Raw genomic sequence first — 21,104 nt, 5'->3', positions numbered from 1 at the left:
GGAAAACCCTCCCACACTTGAGTGTTAGATGTGAAGTATTGAGAATAGTAGTAGAGATTTGAGAGGAGAAACAGTGAATTTTTCCCTTCTGACAATATTACTATTGACCTTACAGAAATAAAAAGGATTATAAGGGAATAATACTGTGAACACCATAGCCAAGGAATTAGCTAGCTTAAACAAAATGCACAAGTTCCTAGAAAGACAAAGTAGCCAAGAAGCAGTAAAACATCTGAATAGAACAAGTAGAGATTTAAGTTAGTAAAACGAAACCAAAAAAACTACCCACAAAGAAAAGTCCAGGCTAAGATTGTCATTGGTGATTTCTACCAAACATTTAAAGAAGAATTAATACCAGACCCTTCCAAAAACAGAGGAGGAGGGAACACTTTGCAATTTATTCTATGAGGCTAGTATTATCTTGATAGTCAAACAAGTTAAAGACATCACAAGTAAAGGGCACTAGAGACTAGTATCTCATGACTATGAATACAAAAATCCTCAACAAAAATTACTAAACCAAATCCAGCAATATATAAGAGGGATTACACACCAGGACCAAGCAGGATTTATCCCAGCAATGCAAGGTTGGTTTAATATTCCAAAGTCAATTTAATGTACCCTGTGAAAAGAATAAAGGGCAAAAGCCACATGATCATTTCAATAGATGCAGAAAGGTATTTAACACTAACATCCCTGCATTATAAAAATACTCAACAAACAAGGAATAGTAGGGAACTTCCTCACCCTGATAAAGGACATCTATGAAATTTCCACAGCTATCATTATATTTAGTGGTGAAAGGCTGAATGTTTTCTCCCTAAGATCAGGAACAAGAAGGATGTCTGCTCTCACCACTTCTATTCAACATTGTACTGGAGGTTGTAGCCAGCGCAGTTAGCTAGAAAATGGAATAAAAGGCATCCAGACTGGAAGGAAGAAGTCAAATTATCTCTAAGTGCAGATGACATGGTCTTGTGTGTAGAAATCATAAAAAATCCACTAAAAATGATTAGAACTAATGAGTTCAGTGAGGTTGCAGCATACAAGATCAATATGCAAATATCTTGTATTTCTATACACTAGTAATGAACAAACTGGAAATGAAATTAAGAAAACAATTCCATTTCCAAGGGCACCAAAAAATAAAATACTCAGTAATACACTTAACGAGAGATTCAGAACTTGTACACTACAACTACAAAACATTATTGAAAGAAATTAAACAAGATTTAAGTAAACAGGCTCGTACATTGGAAGACAGTATTGTTAAGATTGGCAGTACTCCCCAAATTGATCTACAGATTCAATGAAATCTTTATCCAAACTTCAGCTGGCTTCTTTGCAGAAATCGACAGGTTGATGCTCAAAATCATATGGAAATTTATGGAACCCGGAATAACCAAAAAGAAATTTTGAAAGAGAAGGACAAAGTTGGAGGAGTCACACTTCCTGATTTTAAAATTTATTAGAAAGCTACAATAATCAAGACAGTGTGGTATTGGCATAAGGACAGACATATGGATCAATGGAGTAGAATTGAAAATCTAGAAATAGACCCTCATATTTACAGTCAATTAATTTTCAACAAAGGCATCAAGACGACCCAATGGGAGAAAGTATAGTCTTTTCAACAAATGCATGGATAACTGGATCTTGCATGCAAAAGAATGAAAGTTGAATTTCTGCCTCACACCATGCACAAAAATTAACTCAAAATGGATCAAAGACCTAAATGTTAAGTACTAAAACTATTACATTCTTAGAAGAAAACATAGATGTAAATCTTTGTGACCTTGGCACCAAAAACACATACAGGGGAAAAAAGTAGGTAATTGACATCATCAAAATTAAAAATTTTTATGCTTTAAAGGACATCACTGAAAAGTGAAAAGATAGCCCATAGAATGGGAGATAAATTTTGCAAATCATATTTTTGATAAGGAACTTGTACTAATATAGATAAAGAACTCTTACAACCCCCAAATATAAAGACAAATAACTCCGTTTAAGAATGGGCAAAAAAATCTAAATAGTTCCCCAAAGAAGATATACACGTGACCAATAAACATGTGAAAAAAATGTGAACATCATTAGTTATCAGGGAAATGCAAATCAAACCCATAATGAGATACCACTTCCCACTTATATAAGAATGGCTAAAATAAAAAAGACATTACCACAAGGGTTGGAGAGGATAGGAGAATTGGAACCCTCATACAGTGTTGGCAGGAATGTAAAATGGTGCAACCACTTTGGAAAACGGCTTGGAAGTCCCTCAAAAATTTAAACAATCCAGTAATTCCACTCACAGGTATATACTCCAAAGAATCAAAAACAGGTGTTCAAACAGAAACTTGTACATGAATATTCATAGCAGCGTTTTCATAATATAAAAAAAGGGAACAACTGAAATGTCTGTCTACCAATGAATGGATGAAAAAATATGGTATACTCATACAATGGAATAATCAGGAACAAAAAGAAATGAAGTACTGATACGTGCTACAACATGGATGGATTGTGAAAACATGCTAAGTGGAAGAAACTGATCTTAAAAGACCACATAATGTATATATCATCCCATTTATATGAAATGTCCACAATAGGTAAATCCACAGAAGCAGAAAATAGATTAGTAGTTGCCTAAGGCTGTGGGCAGAAGTGGGATGGAGGAGGGGGGTGGGAGGGGTGGGAGGAGTTTGGATGAAATAGGGAGTACTTCTAAGGGGTAGAGAGTTTCTTGTTGGTGTGATGAAAATATTGCAAAATAGATTGTAGTGATGGTTGCACAAGTCTGAATATACTAAAAGCCACGTACATTTAAAATTATGAATTATGTGGTATGTGAATTATAGTCTCAATAAAGCTGTCATAAAAATAGCAGTGGTGAATCACGGATATCAGTGAAAATTAGAGTTGGCTAAGCAATTGTTAGTGTGGTTAAGGCTATTATAATTGAGAAAAATGTTTTATTGGGAAAACATATTCTTTGTACAACAATTATCAATATTTTGACAGTCTTATTTTATCTCATAATATATTTTTAAAGATCACTGATAATCTGGGACCATATAAACTCTCTTACATATTTAGAGTATGTATTTAGCATTCTTTTCAGCTGTCCACAGATGAGTAGAAAAACTCACTCCTCTCATGTCTTTCTCCTTTACTCTCACACAACTACCACACTCACAACAGTTCTGATGCCATTTGTGTGGTGTTTTTTCCCACACAAAGCAATCTGTATGATACCAGCTGGGTATCCTACAATTCAGTTCAATTCTGACACTAACTGGAGTAGCACAGAACCCATAAGTTAAGGACCCAGTCCCACAAGACTGCTCCCCCCACACACACACTTTATAGATGCCGTTCACAAGAGGTAGGTCCCAGGTTATCTACAACTTCTGTTGACTTGGCTACAAATCAGAGGTTCCCATGACCACCCTCACTCCCCACTTTGAATTCAAGTATTTGTTAGAACAGCTCATAGAACTAAGAGAAACACATATTTACATTTACCAGGATAACATGTGAAGAGATGAAGAGATACATAAAGCAAGGTCTGGGAGGGTCCCAAGCACAGGAGCTTCTGTCCCTGTGGAGTTGGGGTACAGCACCCTCCTGGTATGTGGATGTGTTCACCAACATGGAAGTTCTGCAGACCCCATACTATTGGATTTTTATGGAGGCTTCATCATGTCAGCATGATCAGTTATTGCCTCCATTTCCACCCCTCTCCCCTCTGTGAAGAATGAGAGGGGAAAGGTGGTGGGGCTGAAAATTCCAAGCTTCTAATCATAGCTTGGTCTTTCTGGTAACCAGCTCCCATCCAGGGGCCACCCAGGAGCCCACCCAGAGTTTTCTCATTAGAACAAAAGACACTCCTATCACCTAGGAAGTTCCAGGGCATTTAGGAACTCTGTCAGGAACTGGAATCAAGTATCAAATATTAGAACAAAAGAAGCTCTTAGTGGTCTGATCACTCAGGAAATTACAAGGGTTTGAGGAGTTCTGTGCAGGAACTAGGGGCAGAGACCAATGTATCTCTTTTCTATTTTTCACAACAGAATACTTCTAAAGAATTATTTTTCACTGAAGATGAGAATTGTCTGTTTTGTTTACATGCTGAATTCTTTTATGACTCAGAAATGCTTTCAGAGGCAAGTAACAAGAAACCCAACCATAGTGGCTGATACCAACATGAGGAAACTTTTTTCTTCATATGAAAAATCCGAAAGTAGGCAGCTGCTGATACTGGTTCAGATGCTCAACAATGTCAAAGCAAATATTTCTGGGATTCTCTTGGTGTTTCTAAACATTAGCAGTCAAGACAGGAAGAAGGAGGAAGAAGACAGAGCAGCACCAACATCAGAAAGGTAAAAGCTTAAAAAAATAAAAGAAAGAAAAAGCTTACCTGGCAACCTCACCAACTTCCACTTACATCTGGGTCACATGGCCACCTCCAGTTAGAAAGTGGATGGGAAAAGGAGGGTTAGGGATGAGAATAGGAGGCAGGACACCAACGAACAGTATCTGCCAGGATCCCGATGTCTATAATGATTTTTGTTATATAGTAGGAGGTATCTCTGTAGTCATTTATAAATATCTATTGAATGCATATGGTGGAATATTTATTCACAAATATTCAACCCTCCTCTGTTGAGAGGATAAGAAATCCATGCTCTGTTGAACTCAGGTGTCTGAGTTTCATTCTTCAGCGAAGGAAATGGACACAGAAGTGGCTTTAACAGCCAGGCCCTCTTTTCTCTGCCCCTGTGATCATGAAAACGTGTCAAAATGGAGCTTCTATCAGCTCAGGTCCCTGAATGAGCATGATGAGAAGAACGCCTAGCTTACCCATGTTATTTAAGCCACTAAGAATTTTTGGTTGTTACTGCAGCTTAACCTAACCCAACCTGACTGATACAATGTATGTACCCAGGCAAAGAAATCTACAACAAATCCCCAAATTAAAATTTTATAAACTGTATTTCTTGATCACATTAATAGCAAGTCTGTGCCTAAATTAAGATAAATGGTAGCCATCTGGAAACTAAACAAAAGAATAGCCCTTTTGTCAAAGTGGAAATTGATACTGAAAAAAACAGGCCAGACATTTAAGATGTTGAGAACACTATAAAAATACATACAGGTGTGTGACTAAAGTTATTCTTGGTAAAATCCATAATCTAAAGCTGTTATTACTAAAATATGCTTAAACATTGGAGATTGAGAATAATTGGATTAAGAATTCAAAGTAAGAAGCTAGAAAATGAACAGCAAAATAAAAGCGAGGGAAGAAATTAATAAAGATAAGAGCCTACATTATTCACAAAGCAAAAAGTCAGTGGAATTGATTAATCAAATCAAGGACCAGAACTTTGAAAGGATAAATCAAATAGACAAATCTCTGGGAAGTGTGATTCCCCTCAAAGCAGGTGGAAACATAGATAGATATTCAATGTAAGGCATGAGAAAAGGACAATATAAATTGCTACAGGATTTCTGGTGGGCGGATTGACACAACTGTCAAAATGTAAAATGTGCGTACCTTGAAAACCTGATGAATAAATAAATATTAGGTTGAACTGAATGAGGTTCTGAAATGTTGAAGTCTCATGGAAAAATACTACCTTTTTGTAAGAAGTTTGGAACCCCAGACCTGGTGAACAGGGGATAACGTGGAACCTTCTTCATCAGCCTTTGAAGAGAGATGTGTCTCGATTGTTTTGGTCCTGGAGATGGGCTATACGACCTTGGCTCTGTGATCCTGTGAATCAGTCCTGTACAAAGGGGGTGATCCCAGCTATCCTACTTCCCTTCCTGCTTCCCTTCTGGAAACTTTTCCTGGATTGACAGACAAAACCATCCTCAGGCTCCCAGAGCTTCCCCAGCCTCGATGGTGGGTGTTCACTGTAACGCCTTCTCCACTCACTGAACTGTCCTTGTCTGATGCCTCCAGGGAATCTCCTTGAGTCACCTTGCCCCTTCTCATGCTACGAACCAAGGCCTTTTTGAACTCAGGTTCACGTCCCCTCCTCTTTCACCATGTTGCCCTAGGCTTTAATCAGCACTTACGGCTGGAAGGCTGGGGGTCATTTTGTGCACTGGGCCTCTCTGCCCTTTGCATCTTCATCACCCATGGGACGATTTCTTTAATGCCCAGAATCCTAGAATGCAAAGTGCCGATACATCCAGGCTTCTGACCTTGAGTAGTCTCTGGCCATTGGAATTCGTGGCCAGAAATGAATGATAGACTATTCATTCATTTACGCATGTTGGCATTTATTCATTCACTCTAGTCACTCAAAAAAAATTTATTGGCATACCTATTTAGTTTCATCAGTGAAACCAACAGAGGAAAATCCTTTCCCTCCTAAAGCTAACATTCTAATAGGGTGGATAAATAGTAAACAAAGTAAGTAGGTGAACTGAAGTGTATGTCAGTAGTAGAATCTACGTAGAAAAATAAAACAGAGGTGGAGGATAGGGAGTATGTAAGGGGTTAGAGGCCCCACCAAGAGATGACATTTGGATAAAGGTGTGAGGGAACGAGCCCTGAAGATTTTCAGGAGAGACATATTCCAGGCAGAGGGAATGGCAAGTGAAATGCCCTAAAGAGGAGGCCTATGAAGAGTATTCGAGGAAACAGCAGGGAGGTCAGTAGTGCTGGAGCTGAAGGAGCAAAGGGATGAGTGCTAGGAACCGAGGCCAGAGGGAACAGCAGGCTGGAGGCCATTGTCAGAACCGTGGCTTTCTTCTGAGTGAGCTGGGAGCTACCGGAGGACCCTCAGATGGGGAGAGATGTGGAAGGACTCTGGCTGCACTCTGCTGGAAACACACTGTCGTGAAGCTGGGATAAACATAGGAGGCCAATCAAGAAGCTTCTGGTAATTATCTGGTGAAAGGCGATGGTGGCGGGCCTGGGTGATGGCATGGAGGTGAAAAGTGGGATGTGAAGAAAGGTGACAGTGATGGCTCCCAATGCCAGCTTTTAACACCCAGAACACGCACCTCCTGTAGGAATCCCTGCAAGGTAGCGTGGGCTCTCATCACTCATCTTCTAACCCCTTCCTCTCCGAGGACCTGCATCAGGTCATCTCCAAAAGCTGTTCCCCAGCACTCTGTGATTCTCCCTCCAGAGGGCTCTGTTCCCCACTGTTGGATGAAAAATGAATAGGATGAAAACACCAAGTGAGCACGGGCTCATCTGAATTCTGCCTCAGCCCCCTTGCTCTCTTCAGTGACAGGAAAAAAACATCACCGTGTAAGCTGCTCAATGAAAAACAATATTTAATTAGGGCTGAGAGAGTTAGACAAGCAAACAATTAAATGTTCTATTACAATCAGTCTTTAGCCATTTAAGCTTCAGTTCAAGAAGGAATTGTTATAAAGGTCTAGTAGAAATGAAAATATAAATAGGGTAGTTTTGTGTTGCATTTCAACCATTGCCTCAGCCTTGCAGATCTAAAGTCGGTTTAACCATGGCAGATGAAGGCTCCCAGCCACAAGGGGACTTAACACAAATAGGAAGGAGGTGGATGGCAGGCATGTCCACCAGCTGGCTGGGGCGCAAGCAGGAGCCTTTCAGCTAAGCCTGTTTCATCCTGCACAACAGGGGCTTTCTCATTTTAATGTCTGAGAAGCAACATGAGAATTCTGCCTGGGAGGCAGGAGAGGCAGCTTAAAAGAAGCTTCTAGATATCTTGTGAGATGTTGGATTATAGAATAAATATGTCTAATAAAATCCCCCTGGTTACCCAGTTTTGAGGATTTGGAAGTGACTTTAAGACTATTTCTTGAAGGAATTGCTTCACTGCAACTGGAAAACTACCTGCACAGGGCACCACAATCACAGCAGAGGGCTTTGGGATAAAGATATCATCCATCACTGAGGTCTGAGTCTCTGCAGCCAGGACACCTGCACAGCCTTCTTGGGATGTAGAGAGGCAAGTCCAGGTCACCTCTTCTTTGTATCTTTTCAATGTCTTTTTCCTCTCAAGGAGTTCCCATCTCTTCGCTGGAATATCCAGTGTGTCATAGGCTGTGGTCTGGATGTAGTCCTAAGATAAGTCAGGTCTTTGCGATTGCAAGTGACAGAAAATCCCACTCAAATTGGTTTAGGCAAAATGGAGAACCTGTTGGTTTGTGTAACTGAAAAGTCTGGGGCTGGATCTAGCTTTGGGCAGGATTGGATCCAGGTGCTGAAATGAAGTCCATGGGAAAACATCCACCTCAGCCTTGACTCTGCTTTCCTGGGAATTGGCATCATTCACAGATAAGTGTTCCCTGTGTGATGGTAAGAGGACTTCTGGAAACACCAGGTTTATACATCAGTCTTCTAGCAATGGCAATAGAGAGACAACTTCTCCTAATACCTCTAGTCAAAGACAGCTTGGGTTAGGTGCCCATCTGCAATCTGATTTTGGTGCCCAGAGGAATGGAACACTCAGATTGACCAGAGTAGGATCACATGCCCATCTTTGGATCCAGAGGTGGGATTAGCCCCTAGGGTAATCACTTGATTATGAATGGGAGAAGGGTGGTTTCCCAGAGGAAAATCAGAGTACAATTTCCAAAAGTAGATGTTCCAAAAACAGTAACAGATTACCCTACATCCTTGCCTCCTGGTTTTCACAGTCATGATCAAAAGCTTGCAAGTCCCTATAAGCTTAAACACACTGGGCATGGTAGGATTGCTGTTGTAACGTCATCACAAAAGCAGTGGCCAGTGAGAGGAGATAGTCTGGACACCATGAGATGACACAGATCCTGCCCTTGATCTTCCAGTATCTTTCAGTCTCTGAACTCTGGACTTGTAGTTCCCTTATCTACTTTAGGGTCTTGTTCAAGACCTGTCATGAGCCAGGAAAGAACACACATAAAATGGGGCACAGAATGAGTGTCTCAGGCTCATGGATCCAGGCCTTGAGAAAAGACTCTCTTTTTCCATTGCATTAGTCTTTGGTTGCCATCAGAACTGTCATATTTAGAGCAAAAGTTGGCAAACTTTCTGTAAAGGGCCCCAGATATTAAATATTTTAGGTTTTGCAGGTCTCTGTTACCTACTCAACCCTGCCATTATAGTGCAAAAGCAGCTATAGATAAGAGTGAACAACAGGCTTGGCTCTGTGTCAATAAAACTTTACTTATAAAAGCAGGCCACAGAACAGTATTGGGCCATGGACCATAATTTGCTGGTCTCTGATTCAGAGTACTATTGCAGGTTGGGCTCCTTGGAACACTGCAGTGGAGATAGAATGCAAAAGGTTTTTCGAAGAGTAACACTTGTAAAGAAAATGGGAGAAGGCAAAAAGGCAAGATGGAGCCAGAGGAGCCCTGGGACGACATTGCAGACTTCATGAAGTCTCTGCCAGCCCAGGGGGAGCTCCAGAGCCCAGGCTGCCCATTAGAGAAGTCCCGCATTGGCAGAAATGACCAAGCCCTAGTACCACCACCTTGCTCAGTCATTGGCCAGGGACCAGCCCACAGAGTTACTTTGGTTCAAACGCTAAGGATCCTGAGAGAGCTGCCAGATGGGGGCTGTCAGTTATTCATACTCCTCGCCACTGGACAGCTTGCTTCTCTTGAAGGGGGACTTGCGGGGTATGTCTTTGGGTCTTCCATAAGCCCCCAGATCAAGCAGTAAATGAGTAAATGTGGGGGAAGAGGCTAGGGAGAAAGAGTAGGACTTTGGCCTGCCTTTAGAATGGGCCAGAAGGTTTAGATTTGGGACAGAAGCCTTTCAGTACAAGGTGTGATTTCGCCTACAATGTTCTTTCTCTTGAGAACCTGTGGTGGCATTCAGGGGCCTGGCTCCTGGCCAAACTCATTGTGGCCACCACATTTGAGATTCGTCAAACTCAGTTTTTTTTTTTTCCATTGGCAAACTTTTGGTTATAGTTTGGCTTCCCATGTGGCTTTCTCTGTAGTAAAGACTGTGCTGGCCATTGGGCTTGAGGGAACAGTTGTATTTCTCATTGTAAATGAATACTTTGAAATTACACCTTACATACCAGCCTCTGTTTTGGGTAAGTCCGCCTCAGAGAAATGGGTCCACTGTCAGAGTCTGGACAACATTTCAGCCTCATAAACAGAACTGGACTGTGACCCACCAAAGCAAATGCCCCCTTTAAGGCTTTTTGGAACTTAAGGAGGCTGCCTTCCTCAGAAACCCCCCTAACATGTCAAGCTCTTCTTTGGACCTTCTACATGACAAATATTTGAGAAGGTTGTTTGGGTGGACGACAACCACCAAATCTTACAAGATGTAAAAGGCCCTACCATTCACCAACACCTGTTTTACCATGAGGTCAGTGCCGAGATTAACAACCATAAGCAGAATTCAGACTCCCCTGCAGTGGGTCTGAAAGACACATGGCTCAAGCAAAGACTGTACTTCCCTGCCTCCCTTGCAGCTGGCTGAGCATGGCCGTGGATCTAAGTTCTAGCCAGTGGGATGTGGAGATAGATAAGCCATGGGTGCATCTTCTAAGTTACAGAAAAAGGGTTTTTTCCCCACTTTCTCTCCCCTTTTCTACCGTCTGGGAGATGGATGTGATGATTGGAGTAGTCATCTTGGGCCATAAGATGGAAGCCATGCAATGAGGGAGGCAGAGCAATGAGCTAGAAGGGTCTTTGTATCTGGATGATTATGCAGATACCACACCAAACACTGACCGCCTATCTAGGCATTTTAATGACAGAGAAATTAATTTCTAACTTTTAAAGCCACTATTATTTTGGGTCCCTCTCTTATAAACAGCTGAACTGATATCCTAATGAATTCAGGCTTTTTATTCCTCATGTGTGCAGCGAGAGAGGATCAGCAGAAGATTGCAGGTTTTTGGCAAATGTCTAAGGGGGTATAGTGTGGGCAAAGGAGCTGTGAGCTGAGGGTTAAGGAATGGTGGCCAAAGGCTGGTCAAGGAGATGCATAGCTCTAGCCCCAGTGCCAAGGTCTTAACTGGGGAAGAGAGAGAGCGTGATCAGGAAACGAGAGAAAACCATGGGGTGTTTGCTGTATTCCAGGCACTGTGCCAGCCCTTTATATAGTACCCAATCCACTGGCCAATAAGTCCCAGGAGTGCAAGAACTTTATAGTGGTTTGCCACTATATTCCCAGGGCCTAGAACAGTGCCTGGTTCATAGTAGGCCCTCAATAAATATTTGTGGAATGAATGGATAAATTATCCCACAATAATTCAATGAGATCTCTAGTCCTAGCCTGATTTTAGCCAATGAGGAAAGCAAGATTCAGAGACATTAAGTAACTTGCCCAAGGTTGCAGGTGGTAAGTAGCTGAACCAGGATTCAAAACCAGGTGGGTCTGTCGCAAAGCTTTGGCTCTTTTCTCTGCTTGGATATCATCTCTTTTGGGAGTACAGAATTTTATGCTTAGATGGCCAGAGAAGCAGTATTTCTATATGGATCAGTGTTATTCAAACAGCTAGTCTTAAATTCTGCTTTGAAGTAGCAGAGAGTCCCTTTGGGATATCTGTGTTTTTACAAGCAACAGGGAGGCTGAAACCATTGTGTGAGTCCAGGGTACAGGTGGGTCCACTGGGCGTAGAGGAAAAGAAAAATCTAGAAGGAGCCCAGGTTACCATGAAACTTATTTCTGTGCTTAGGTCTAAGACAGTTGTCCTGGGTGGAAAAACCCCATCAGAAACATTATTGTGACTATGAATTTTTTTCACATGTGCAGTAACCAGAGGGGCTGTTGGTGATGAAAATTAACCAAAATAGTGTCCTCGAGTACAGGCAAAAGTTGTAATTTACCAAATAGTTGAGAGAACAGACCCAGTTGCAAATAGATTTGTTTTGTTTTGTCTTGGAAGAGAGGAGATTTAAAGCATTTGATAGCACTTTTAAAATGGGGAGAGTTGATTTGAAAATCTAGGGCTTGAGCGGCATCTGCCTTCTTTAAAGGGGCCTCCTAGGTCGCTACTCACCAGGGTCCACCTGGCCAGCTGCCCTTGTTTATTTATAACCCCAGTCTGGCTCTGGGTTCCTTCTGCATTTATAACCCTCCATTTTGGAGAGCAGAGCAGCGGGACTTCCAGAGGACAGAAGTGGGTGTGGGTCTTCCCCAGGTCCTCACAGCCTAGGGTAGATCACAGGTACTGACTTGTGGATGGCCAACCCGGAGCCCCAGGTGGACAGGGTCCTTACGTCCTTGGGGAGAGCAGAGCAGCGCTTGTGGCACCATGACCTGAGCCAGAGGCCACACAAGGCCACAGGGGTAGTACCTTCCTGAGCATGGGGAGTGACCCCCTCCCCCACAGAGCTGCAGAATGTCCCATCATCTTGCTAGGTGTGGGGAGGTTGGCCACTGGTACATGGGGCTCTGAAGTGGGCGAATAGATGAATGTGTGTGTGGGGTCTGTGTGTGGAGGCATTTTCTCCAGGTGGTCTCCAGGTGAGTGGTGTGTATGCCTCGGGAGAGGAACTTTGTATCTGCTGGCATCCGAGGGAGCACACACATCGTGTCTGTGTGACCGTGACAGATGAGGAGCCTGTTACATGAACAGAGGGTGTGAGGCGTGTGTGCGGCATCTGCATGAATGTGCTTAATTGTTATCATCACATAGCTCTTTTATCAGCATATTATTTGTTTAATTGATAGCAGTTCTCCCTCTTCCAGGATAATTCATTTGGATTTAACGTTGAGAACAGAACTAAGAGCCATCCGTCCTCGTTTCGCAGGGTGTTTGGAACTGATCTTCTGATTCTGGCTTGCCTGTCTGGTTAGTTGGTTAGCTAGCTAGTTGAGTGGTTGTACTTTAAGTAACCTGAGTGGGTTTCCTGTCTTTTTTCTGAGCTGCGTCTTCTGAGCTGATGACTCATTGGAGTCATCAAACCCCTGTTCTCTCCACAGCTCATTGCCACAGAATTTTTTCTTTCTTTCTTTCTTTTTTTAATTTTAGTGAGTTTAAATCATCTCAGAATATATTAGATTATCCTCTCCCTTATGTTGGATATTCGTAGGGATGGAAGTCATCTTTTCTTCTCTTAATTGAACAGGGGCTGACGGCTGGGGTTTGGTATCCTGTCCAAAGATGTCCCTCAACATCCACAGCTGTGCTTCTGTCAGCTCTGTAAACAGCAAGGACAGGCCAGGGCGAAGGTGCTCCAGCATTTAGCGCTGGAACCTCGGTGTGTCCACAAAACCTGTTTGAGGCACCCTGTTTGAAGCCCTACTGAATCCATGATGGCCGAGTCCTCCCTTAATTGGCAACCATCTGCCTCGTACAGTAATTCACAGGGACCTCATACTGGCATTTAGGCAGCTTCCTGTTTTGCAAATGATTTGTGATTCATCATGAACAAAAGATTGCTCTTCAGATAACCTGTCAGGGTAAGAGTCTGGGATCCATAGGAATCTGTCCTCTGTTCTGATGGGTAGGAGGGATCCAAGGGGCCACGGTAATGCAGGGGGGATGCAGTACAGGCTCGCTGCTAGCTTATACAATGCCTTTGTGTGGATTTGCAAGATGTTCCCTCTCTGGGTAGACACAGCCCTGTGCCACACAGTTTGGCAAGGGGAGGGCTCCTTCTAGGAAGAAAATGTGCCTCTTTCCCCTGGCACGTTTAGCCCTGTGCTAGAGAGTGTGCTTTGATAAGGAGAGTGTGGACTCTCTTTCAGGCCCCGCTCGATCCCTTGGCCAGGTGCTTTAGTGCAGAGCCCTGAAGCAGATGCCACTCATTCTCTTATGGCAACTGGGTGAGCCTCTCCTGGTATGGTTCTTCCCACCTTGAGAGTATTAAAAACAAGACAACAGGCCCAAAATGAAGTCGCTTATGCTAAGTTCCACCTCACCAAACCAAGGCTTACCTTAAGGTAAGGCTTACAGTTTTGGTTCTCTCAGAAATGGAACCTTAAACCATCAGTCAGGAAATCAGTTGAATTTTTTTTTTTAACAAGGGAAAGAACAATCTATCCTTTTTGCCTTCTCTTTCTCATGTCTTCCTCATCTCTCAACCATTCTGTTATGATGTAGGTATTATTGGTCCCATTTTAGAGATAAGAAAACTGAGGATCAGAGAGATTTTCCAAGGCTGTGAAGCTTGCAAGTGATTGGATTGGGATGATTAGAACCCAGGTCTGTCCACTCTAAAGCTGTGGTCTTTCAACTACATTTCCTTGTGAAAACCATTAGGTGGATTTGGGATTTTGTGTGATCAGGATACTGCAGTGTTGGGTCTCTTCTCCTCAATCCTGTGATAATGCCTTAGTGTAACTCTAGCTACCAACTTTTTGTCAGGCTCTGTGATTAATGTTGGGTGTAAGAGGTAAATGAGCAAAAGGAACTTCCTGTCAGGAACGATTGACAAGTCCTGTCACCCAACTACCTTGTGTCCATTTCTGTGTCTCCATGAGAGGTACCTAGGGAGAAGAAGGACTCCTGGACTGGAGGTCAGTGGTCTGGAAGCCTTGCCTCAGGTTGGCTGATGATTTGCTCTGTGATGCCCTGAGTAAATCACTCAGCAAGGGACCAACTCATTCAATATGTTTTGCTGGGGACTTTCCTGGTTTTAGCACTGGAAGTCCTACATCCTGGGAATCTCCCACACCTCTCCACAAACCATCACAGTTGGTCACCCTACACTCAACCCTAAAACTCCTATCGGACTCCTTCAGGAGACTGCAAAGCACTTTGCAGAAGAGGAACATTTTCTTTTGTTATTTATTATATAAGTCATGCATGTTGATGGCTGAAAATAGAGATAACAAAAAAAGTACTATGTTAAAATGGCTAATAAACATAAGAAAAGATGCTCAGTTATACTCTTAAAGAAATGCAAATCAAAACAAGATATCACTTTCACCTCTCAGATTGGAAAAAAAATGAAAACATTGAGAACACATAGTTTGAGCTGGATAGGTGTGGAGGATGCATGCCCTTCCATTTTCCATGGTGGGAATGCAAATTGGTACAACCTTTTAGGAGGTCCATTTGGCATATCTATCAGCATCTGAAGGTGTACATCCTTTGTCCTAGCAAATCCATTTTTAAGAATGGGTCCTACAGAAATACTTGCATGAGTCTTTGAAGATGTATACAAAATAATGTTCAATACAGACTTTTTGTTGTTGTAAGAGAAAATTGGAACTAATGCGGGATTCCACCAACCGGGGGTGAACAATAGAAAAATTGAACATGGTGGAATTTTAGACATCCTCTTCCTGTGATTCCTATAGACAGGGGTTCTCAAATGTTAGTGTGCATCAGAATTTTCTGGAGGGCTTGTTTAAACAGATTGCTGAGACTCATTCCCAGAGTTGTTGTTTTAGTAGTCTGGGGTGGAGTCCAAGAATTTGCATTTCAAATAAGCTCCCAAGTGATGCTACTGGTCCCGGGACCACACTTTGAGAACTACTGCTACAGAGAGAAAAGAGAAAAAATTTTCAAGTGTGACCTTGTCCAGATCTGGGAGGTGCACCGTCAGAGACAGAGAGGCTTGGGCAGGGGACGAGGAGGGAGATGGGACGTACGCTCTGATTTCCCCTCCACTGGCCTGAAGCCTTCACCTGATCCCTCAGAGCATAATCCAAGTAAAATCCTTGGCAAACAGGAAGCAGGAATGCCTGGGATTCCTACAGAGCAAGTCTCCTCTGTGGGCAAGGGAAGGGAGCAGCTTGAGGGTTGGCCTTGCTGGCATACGTTTAGGGTGCAGAGGAGGAGAGAGGGCAGCTGGGTGACTTCTGCCAGCTGTGTTTGTTGGTGTCTCTCCTCCTCCCTGGGAAGCTGGCATTCTGGTTTCAAGGACAACATCAGATGCTAGGGGAATAGAGGAGCAGGTGTTCTCTGGAACCAAACCTTGCAAATGAATTAACAGGTGCTGATTGCTGCCAGGCCGAGGTATGTTATGTGTGGATACTGTTTTGCCGCCTTCTCCCTTCAATTCCAGGCTGAAACCAACCACCTCATCCTCTCAGCTAGAGGGCGGCTCTTGAACTCTCTCCATGTGCATACTGTGACTTAATTTGGGACTTTTCCTTAGGTACACAGTTTTGTACTGTCTTCCGTGGCTAGGGCAATGGTTGTGGCATGATGAAGAGTATGAAAAAGGAATGCGGAAACACCCCCTTTCTTGCCTCCTTTTTGGAAACTCCCACAATCCCCACTACTACAACCTTTGCTAGAATTTTTCTCAATGTCCCAGGAAAGGTCAATGGAAGGCGGGAAAAGGAAAATAAATCATTGCTACTGCACCGCTCCTCACCCACCCATCTGGGCTCTGTTCCATGGCTGATCTCTGTTCTTTCTGTGTTCTATCTTTTGTTTCCACCAGACTTGTCCAGGTCCTTTAAAATGCTATATCTTCAGGGGTGCCTGGGTGGCTCAGTTGGTTAAGCATCCAACTCTTGTTTCGACTCAGGTCATGATCTCAGTGTGGTGAGATCAAGCCCTGCATTGGGCTCTGCCCTGAGCATGGAGTCTGCTTAGGATTCTCTTTCTCTCTCCCTCTTAAAAAATAAAAATAAAAATATTTAAAAAATATAAAATGCTATTCCTTCTACTGCACGTTCTTTGCATCACCTAGAAAGGGCATTCTGGTGCCCACTCACTATTCATGGTCTTATTCTTGAACCACTTTGATCCATTCATCACACCTCACTTCATTTTGGACTTGACTTTTCTGGCCATTGAATTTGTTACGCATTCTCCCATTTGTCTCTGTTCCTCATCCTTCAGATTCATACCAACTTGGCTCTTCTCAAAAATGCTTTTAGTTCTCCACCCAAGCTTCACTGTCCTAAGTTACCATGGGTAGCTCCCACTCTTAGTTCTCCCTGCTACCCTTTCTCTCACCCTTCCGGTTCCAGCACCCTGCCTGCAGACAGAGCAGCCCCCAAAGAAAAAGACTGGGAATTTCGTCTAGGGAAATCCCTGCCCTGAACTGGAGAAGAGAAATATGAACTTGGAAGCAAATGTTGAAGGCCCGAGCCGTAAGACTCCAGCCTAACACCGAGTCAGCTGTACAGCTCACGGGAAGTCTTTGAGCCATGAGCTGACAAGAAAGAAGTGCAGGGTGGGCCAGTGAATGGAGCTCTGATAAGCTTCCTCAGTGGCATCTCTGCTGTCCATGGTGCTGAACCCCACCAACCCGTTGCCTCGAAGAGACAAATAGGATCAAACAGTCCATAGGAAGGACATTAAAACCAACTGTCCTGGAACCTAAGCCCCACCAGGAAGATGCTTCCCACTACATTAAGGTCTAGTTAAACTGTAGTTATTTGAGGTTGTCTGCTTGGGCTTCAGGTCCACTGACCAAGCAGAGAGGAAATAACATTGAACTGCTGGCCAAGCATTGTGCTTGACACCTTGGCTACATTATTTATCTTAATCTTTAAAATAACTGACAGGGGGACGCCTGGGTGGCTCAGCCATTGAGCATCTGCCTTTGGCTCGGGTCGTGGTCCTGCGGTCCTGGGATTGAGCCCCGCATTGGGCTCCCTGCTCCGTGGGAAGCCTGCGTCTCCCTCTCCCACTCCCCCTGCTTGTGTTCGTTCCCTCTCTTGCTCTCTCTCTCTCTCTGCAAAATAAAATCTTAAAAAAAAATAAAATAACTGACAGGGGTAGGAATGATTATCTTCATTTTACTGATGAGGAAATAGAGGCACAGAGAAGGTGCTCACACTTTGGCCAAGCTCCTTCAGCTATTAAGTGGTAGAGTCAGGTCTCAGGCACAGAGGTGCCCATTCCCAAAGCTGGAACTGCTGACATTAGACCCATGTGCCCTAAGGCTAGTGCCGATGGTTCTTTGTTAGGCAGCTACCTAAGAGCTGCTGACATTTGGGTAGGTCACCAGATTGTATGTTTTCTCCCTGGGACATTACAAATTTTAAATCTTTGAAACCATTTCAAAAGCCCTCATTGTCCTCAAAAAACACACACCACACCCACACAAATGAACAAGCTTCATTTACTTTCTCATTTATGGGAAAGGGATGTGAATATAAGCAGGACATTCAAATTAAAATTGACTGTTTTATTTTAATTGACCTTTGATTTCCAACTCACTATCTCCCTCTTGTCTCCGCTCCGGCCTCTTCCATCCCTTGCTGTGTTCTGTGAGTCACGAGGGCCTGAGGCTCAGCAGCTGTAATTGGTTTGTAACTTCCTGGAATGTCAAAGCCAAGATGGAAATTTTACGTATCACTCCACCAATTCTGTCCTGGCTTTAATAATAAGTTGGCAGAAGGGAAGGCAGATTTACAGCAGGAGAGAAATGTAATCAAATTTGGAGGTGAAATGCAATAAGTACAAATACTAGTTTTCATTTGGAAGCTCCTTAGATAAATGTGATCTCACCCAGCTCCCCAGCCAAATCTGTTGTTTCTTCTCCTGGAGTGGTGGAGGGCCCTGGTGTAGTAATAATCCTCAATAGGAGAGTTTGTATTCAGGATTCCCCCTACCCCAGCCCCAGCAGAGCGACCCTGGAGGGCCGGGAAAACAATAGTGAAAGAGGCATGAAGAGTCCGTTAGGGAGACAAGGCTTAGCTGGGGCCTCAGACGAACAAAACTGGAGGGGAAAGCTAGAGTTGAGTACTTGCTAGGTACTGTATTACGTGCCTTGCATGCATTCTGTTTGAGTTTCATGGCAACCCTATAAGGAAGTGATGTTATTCCTCCCATTTGATAAGAGAAATAAAGTGAGTTTTATGGGTGGTATTCTCAGTGATCACAGAATGAGATTCTGTTTCACTCTGGAGCTTATATTATTAACCCCTCTCTTCCAGGAATTTTAACAGCTATCGTTTCTTGAATATTCACACTCTTCGGCTGCTTCGAGAGAACTTCCATAGCATCTCTGTGTGGTAAGTACTGTTCCCATTATTATCTCTGTTCATCAGGCAAGTAAACTTTCTCAAGACTGATCTTGTAAAAGTCAGTGGGTGTCACATGAATAGATGTTAGCATCATTAGCTGTTAGGGAAATGCAAATTAAAATCACAATGAGATGCCTTATACCTCTGTCGGGATGGTTGCAATGTTTTTCCCATATGCTTCTTTTTTTTCTTTTTCAAGTTTTTATTTAAATTCCAATTTGTTAGCATTAGTGTAATATTTGTTTCAGGTGTAGAATTTAGTGATTCATCACTTATGTACAACACCCAGTGCTCATCACAAGTGCCCTCCTTAATCCCCGTCACCTATGGGATGATTACAGTTTTTAAAAATAGTGATAACACCAAATGCTGGTGAGGATGGGGAGGACCTAGATCACTCATTCATTGCTGGTGGGGATGTATAGGGATGTAGCCACTCTCAAAAAGGGTATGGCAGTTTCTATGGAAGTTAAACATGTGCTTTATCATACAACCCATCAATTGTACTCTTGGGCATTTGTCCCAGAGCAGTGAAGACCTATATTCACACAAAAGCCCATGCATGAGTGTTCATAGCAGCTTCATTCATAATGACCAGTAATTGGAAACAATCCAGATGTCCTTCAACAGGTGAATAGTTAAATTGTGGAACATCCATACTCTAAATTAATAGTCAGCAATAAAAGGGACAGGCTACTGTTACCTGCAACAACTTGGATTGGTCTCTAAGGGATTAGGCTGAGTGGAAAAAAGCCAATCCCAAGGGATCACATACCATATGATCTCATTTATATAATATTCTTGAAATGACAGAATTATAGAAATGGAGATTAAAGGTGGCCATGTATTAGAGAGGAGGGGAGGGAGGCAGCTGGTGGTGGCTGTCAAAGGGTAGCACGAGGGATTCCTACGGTCATGGATCCCAACAGTGGTGGTGTTGACACAGATCTCACATGGGTTAAAATTGCATTGAACTAAACACATACACACACACGTATGAATGGATTGTATCAATGTCAACTTCCTGGCTGTGATATTGTATCAAATTTATGCAAGGTTACCATTGGAGAAAATTGGGAAAAAAGATCTATGACCTTTTTTCTTAAAACCGAATGTGCATCTACACTATCTTAAAATAAAACTTAAAAAAAAAAAAAAGTCAGTGAGAGAAGTGATTGGAGAGAGCAAAGAGGGGAGAAGTGAAGGCACTTGCCCAAGTTCACACACGAGGCAATTGGACTCCAGAGCCTTGGGCTCCTATCCTTTGCTCTGTGCTGCCTCCCCATCTGATAGAAAACTTTATCCTTTACTTCTGGGAGCTTCCCCTTCTTCTCTTCATCTGACTTCAGTGATGTGATCAATAAAGGGGCCTGGAGCCCAAGATCACAAGGCCCATGCTCTTACTCACACTCAATGTTCATACTCTACTGGCCCACTCCCCACACCCCCAGTCTGTTGTCCTCAGCCTTGCTGGAACTGGGCCAAGCGCTGCTTTTCTAGACCCGCCTGGCCCTGAGTCCAAACTAAGCTAGAGCAGAGGAAGCAAGTCTGATCCTATGAGGTGAAGTGAAGTGTCATTCCCTGGCCGGCTGGTCTTCAGGATCTGCGGAGGTGCTCCCATCTAATCAAAAGGCTCGGGCCTGAGTCCTGAGCTCTCCCCTCTCTCCCTCTGGGCTTCTAGTCTGCTTTCCGCCCCACATTCCTGCTATAGGTGTTGTACAGACTCCCAGCTCCTCCATAAAGGGAATTACAAACTGGTGGTCTACAGATATGTCTTCTTTGGTTCACACAACTATTATAAAATGGAATTCTTTTGACAACATTGAAAAATAAGGATATTTCATTTCAAAATCTAGACTTTCAGATTGTCTTGACAAACCTGGAGGATCTTGTGTGGCAAATGGCTGAGTTGTGCCCCCAGTAGAGGGCATGCAGTGTTTGGGTCAGCTCACTTCAGACTCCAAGGTTGCCTAACCTGGTCTCCGTGGGCACTGGTTTGGGACCCCTGTTCTGTGAGCCTGGGTCTGCCTTCATCTACTAGCCCTCCCACTCTGAGCTGGGGTTGTCCCCTTCCTCTGAGCTAGATCACAGATGCTGTGAAGAGCTTCCTTTCACATTCTGCTGGCTGACCTGAGGTGAATCACCAAAGCTCAGGGACTAAAGTGCCCATGGGGAAGAGACAGTGAATAAGAGATATGAACGTCTTAGATGCAAAATCCTTAAGTGCATGGCTGTTGACTTGGCTGGGACCTCATTT

The 21,104-nt window shown here is 43.2% G+C and overlaps 1 protein-coding gene across 10 annotated transcripts in view; it reads left to right on the top strand.

Annotated features, from left to right (window-relative positions):
* Nucleotides 1-21,104, top strand: part of USP31 (ubiquitin specific peptidase 31) — a 252,683-nt gene that overhangs the window by 83,755 nt on the left and 147,824 nt on the right. For all 10 annotated transcript variants that reach the window (XR_012376776.1, XR_012376773.1, XR_012376777.1 and 7 more), the window contains one exon: nt 18,758-18,835. The gene's annotated coding sequence lies outside the window, so the exon portion shown is untranslated. The remainder of the gene's footprint in view (nt 1-18,757; nt 18,836-21,104) is intronic.

The sequence above is a fragment of the Callorhinus ursinus genome, unplaced genomic scaffold (genome assembly GCF_003265705.2).
Source record: "Callorhinus ursinus isolate GAN/ISIS: 27379988/994484 unplaced genomic scaffold, GSC_fseal_2.0 scaffold85, whole genome shotgun sequence".
NCBI lineage: Eukaryota > Metazoa > Chordata > Mammalia > Carnivora > Otariidae > Callorhinus > Callorhinus ursinus.
The sequence above is the reverse complement of the archived record's forward strand: the minus strand, read 5'-3'. Positions and strand labels throughout refer to the sequence as shown.